The sequence below is a fragment of the Cnephaeus nilssonii genome (assembly GCF_951640355.1).
Source record: "Cnephaeus nilssonii genome assembly, chromosome: 23".
Classification (NCBI taxonomy): Eukaryota; Metazoa; Chordata; class Mammalia; order Chiroptera; family Vespertilionidae; genus Cnephaeus; species Cnephaeus nilssonii.
In genome coordinates this window covers 2,046,628-2,051,784 of record NC_137094.1, presented here as the reverse complement: position 1 = coordinate 2,051,784, position 5,157 = coordinate 2,046,628, and positions in this window count along the sequence as shown.

Here is a 5,157-nt window from a genome sequence, read left to right as displayed (position 1 = left end):
AGCATCACCAGGCGGGTGGCGTGGGCTGAGGTCCCCGTCAAGCTCCGCTAGGCCAGGGGCGTGGCCTCAGGTCCCTGGCCCAGCACGTGTGGCCTGAAAGCCCCCATCAAGCTCTGTTTATTATTATTAGATAGGGTTGTTGACTCTACTATAGATGTTCCCAATTTCCTCCATTCTCCTCCCCCCTTTTCTCCCTCTACCCTGCCCACTCTGTTTCTAGTCCCTCACCACATTATTGTCTATGTCCATGGCCTATGCGTATATGTATATACTTTGTTTGAAATATTTTTGTTGACTTTAGAAAGAGGAAGGGAGAGGGAGAATTAAAAACATCAATGATGAGAGAGAATTGCTGATTAGTTGCCTCGTGCATGACTCCACCCCCACACTGGGAATTGAGCCTGCAACCCATGTATGTGCCCTGACCAGGAAAAGAACCAGTATCACATGACCTCATCATATGTGGAATATAAGAACAGCATAAATTGATGAACAAAAATAGATTCAGGGACATAGAAGCATCGAACAGACCAACAAATTTCAAAGGGAAGGCAGGGATTTTGGGGGTGGGGGGTGGGCGTGTAAGAGATCAACCAAAGGACTAGTATGCATGTATATAAGCAGCACCAATGTACACAGACACTAGGGAGGTGAGGGCATGTGGTGACCAGCGAAAAGCCAAGGGAGGGAAGAGGAGACATATGTAATACTATATGTAATACTTTAAACAATAAAGAATTTAAAAATAAAAATAAAATGAAAAGAACCATGACCTCCTGGTTCATAGGTAGAGGCTCAAACACTGAGCTACATCAGCTACATTATTTTAAAGTTTACAAAAATACATATATTTTTTATTGTTGATAATATTGATGTCTCCCATTTCCCCCTCTGTATATATACTTTGGTGGACATCTTGCATTCCTCCCCAACTCCTTCCCCTCAGAGATCTGTTAGTCTGCTCCAGTTAACCAGGTCTCTGGTCCCATCTAGTCCCTCCCCAAGCATCACTCTCTCTACCACAACACCTTTATTCTCCAAGTTATTGGCTGGGATGCTAGTAGTCCCCTGGGCGGTTGAGAAAACTACATTACCCAGAAGGAACTGCACTCATGTGGGCGGAGCTAAAGGGCATTTGGGTATCTGCACATCTGGTTAAGGTGGGACTTCCGCCTCCCTCCTCCAAGTGGGCGTTTTAACTTTTTCACTCTTTGTTCAAGGATTCACAGGCTTCAGGACACTGGACATGAGTAGGAGGAGGCCTGGGAGGCAGCGTCCCTGCAGTGCAGGGTGTGTCTGAGGCTCCTTGAGCACCAACAGACCTAGATTGGCGTCTCCGTGCCTCCCGGATCTTCTCTGCTTACAGGGTTCATGCAGCCTGACCCCATTTAACCCTCCAGTAATGGGGAGCAGCGCCTCTCAGGTCCTGCCGCTCAGGTCCCAGCATTCAGAATTGTAAGTCCCTCGTGGGTGACACATGGGTGATGGGGGAAGAGGGTGAAAGGCTGCAATGCCACCTTGTAAGGACGTGATGGTGCAGCTGAGCAGGTAGGATTAAATCCAGGCCTGTTATGGGTCTAAAGGCAACAAAGAAGATGAGGTGTGGTTTTGCACGAGGAGTTTTACTTTCATTCTCAGAATGCTGGGACCATAGATGGTTGTGGAAAAAAAAGGGACATTTTCTGAGTTCTAACTTTTCCTACCATTTCTCAGAGGAAGAACAGACTAGAAGACAGAGGACAGCGTGGACAGAAAGGGGAAGTCCTCTAAATGACAAGGTAACTGGCAAGAGTGAGCACTGAGGACTGAGCCCTGAGATAATACAGGCATCTGGAGGGCACCTGGCCTCTGGGCTGGACAAGGGTACTGGGCAGCCTGAGCCACAGAGCCGGGTGGTTGCCAAGCTCTCAACAGACCATTTTCTTTCCACAAATTCCTGCAAATGCAGAATCAGTTAGGTGTACGGGTTTGTTGAGCTTATTTCAGTGCCTCACGCCTTGTGGCCTCTGAGATGGTAGAGTCCTGGGAGTGTCACCACTCTTGTATCTCTTGGACCTGGGGACTTTGAAGAGACACCAAGGCCAGACTCTTAAGACCAGGAGTAGGGCTTCATGAAGTGGACCTTGTTTTTGGCAACCTGTGTAATGAGTGTGAAGTCCTCCAGACATAGGGTCCAGAATGTGCAGTCTTGGAGTGAATAGTGAACTGAATAACGAAACTGCAGGTATGTTTTTTTAAAGAACATCTATATTTTTATTGATATGAGATGTAGAAATGAAGGGAGAGGAAGAGAGACTCAGAAAGACTGATGAGCAAAAAACATGGAGGAGCATGGAGGCTGGGCTGGGTCCCTTGGAAAGTTCTCAGCAGCAGCTCCCCAGTGGATCCTACACCACCGCAGACAAGTTATTGTGCTCCCAGCCATGAAAACTCACAGCCAGGTCACCTGCGCCCTAATGGGGGCAGCCAGGACAACAGAGCAGCACGCCCACCACTACACGCATGCACAGATGCCACAAAGCGGGCAGAGCTGCCTCCTCTTCCTCGGGGCGCTTAGGGACAGCTAGGAGCCCTTCCAAAGCCCCACCTCCTTCTGCATCGTGGTAGGGCATGGATTGGGGCGGTGGGCAGAGGGCAGAGGGAGCGGATGCGGTGATTCCTGGGGTAGGGGTCGGGGTCGGGGTGGGGGCTGTACCTGCACTTGGTACTCCTGCAGATTCAGCATGGCCGCCAGGGTCTCGCGTTCCCCATAGGTCCCGTAGCGTTTCCCCTCAAAGAATTTCTCCAGGACCCGCAGCTGATGTGCGCTGAACACAGTGCGCCGCTGCCGCTGCCTCCTCTTCCAAGGGGCGCTTGGGGACAGCCAGGAGCCTGGCAGAAGGGGCAAACGGAGTCAGAAGAGCTCCAAGGACTGTCCCTAGCACACCAGGCCTGGGCCACAGCCTTGTGAGCAGGTGGCGGCCCCAGGCCTGAGGGCGGGGGACAGCGCTAGTGCATGAGCGCATGGCATGTGGCGCAGCGGCCCTGACCCGGCACCTGCCCGCCACGGCCACCGACCCCTCTAGGCGTTGGCGTCCACATCTCCGAAATGGGCCTGGGACCTGCGCCTGTGTTCTTAGGGGGCCCACAGCCAGGCATGGCGGGGGCCTCGAACTCACCGAGGCTTACCCTCCCGCCGCCCTCACCCCCCGAAACGCACCCAGCCTCCCAGAGAAGCTGGCCCTGCTGGTCTGGATGCCCAGGAGCCTCCAGCCTACGGTCCCCAAGCCCTCACGGTGGGCCCAGACTCACCGCTGGCAAACGCGGGTTCTTGCATCCTGGATGCTGCTGGGCCCTCTGCGCTTGAAGCTCTGGCCACCAGCCCTGCGAGTGGCGCCTTAAATACCTGGTAGGCACGCGCCACCCACCTGTCACACCCTATGGGGCTCTAGGCCGCCCTACCCTCAGGCCCCGCCCCTTGTGCGGTTGTGTGTGTGGTGGGGTGGGGCAGGGGGCAGGGGGCAGGGTGCGCGGGGAGGCGCAATCATTGATGGAGCAGCTACTGCACCCGGATCCTGTCCCAGGGGCTCGGAGACCTCAGTGGCCAGACAGCCTTGGTCCTGCCCTTAAGAGGAATGCCCCCAGGGGACTTTTATTAGAATCCATGGGAGAGACAGTGACCTGGGTGGGGGAATGCAAATGGAAAGGAAACTATGAGATCTCCTTGCTAGATTCAGCTCACCTTCTGAACTGCCTCTTCCTGTCTCAAGGTGGGGTCTCCCCTAACTGGCCATGATTTCTGCTTCCTGGGAGCACCTTGCTCACCACGACAGTGGATGGCCATGATGTCCACAAGGGACAACCCAACCAATTCCTTGATTTATAAATTGTGACCAGAGGCCCCCTTCTCCATGACCTGTAAAGGAAAAACAGGGTATAACAAGCAAAATAGTAGGTGTTACATGCTGCTGATTGGATGGGCAAAGCTGTAAAGCGGGGCCGGGCTTGGCGTTGGGGGAGGGGATGGGGAACCCGGCCTTGCTTGCCTTGGCTTGTGGACTGCTTTCTGAGACAGACTTGGTGATACCTGGACAGGTCCTTCCGCCAAAGGCCATGAGTAGGAAACGAGGAGCAGAGCAAATGTGGGCTTCTTCAATTCTTAAGAATGTTTTAAAAAATTTTGTTACTTTTGATGAGAGAGATAGAGAGATAGATGAGAGAGAAAGAGAGAGAGAGAGAGAGAGAGAGAGAGAGAGAGAGAGAGAGAAACAAAGATGTGAGAGAAACGTGGATCGGTTGTCTCCCACAAGCACCCTGACCAGAGCTAAGGATAGAACATGCAAGCAGATATGTGCCCTTGACCAGGTATCCCTTGACCCAGAATGGAGCCCTCTGCTTTCCCATGCCTGCCATGATGCTCTAATCTACTGAGCCACACGAGTAGGGCTCCATTTGTATTTCAACGGGAGCGTGTCAGCCATTTACATTTAGAGAGATTATTGCTAGTTATGTGTTCTTGTCATTGTTTGGCTTTCTGATTGTCTTAGAGTCCTATGTTCTTCTCTCTCTCTTTTTTTTTTATGTTACTGCTCTCTGGTCCTATATGTTGAGGACTTTTTGCAGTGCTATGTTTGAATTTTTTTCTCTTATTTCTTGTGTACCTCCTGGAGACTTTTTGAGAGTGATTACTTGGACCCTTGACTTATGGCAAATTACCGGCCTCTCCATAAATTGAGGGTTGAAAATCCAGAAGAAAAGAAGACACACCCAAATACACACACACACACACACACACACACACACACACACACCCAAACCACCCGAAAGCTGAACCCCAACCTCACACCACACATGATGACTGCTAGAATTATTAAAGGACAGTTTACAACCGGGAAAGCAGAGACCGTGGTAGACAGGGCTTCTTTAGAGTTTTATGTCAATTGAATAATAAACCACCTTGTCAAAATCATTTTTAACTTTTATTAATGAATTCATTAGGTTTTACAGCATCAGTTTGCCACGGATGGAAAGGACAAACAGATATATAACAGGCAATGAGCAGCACTGAAATAGTCATTAAACTCCAGAAATTGTACTGATAAAAAAATACAAATGGGACAAATGTTTACAAGACTTCATTGCCCAAAAATAGAATCAATTGCAATTAATGAAGAAAAA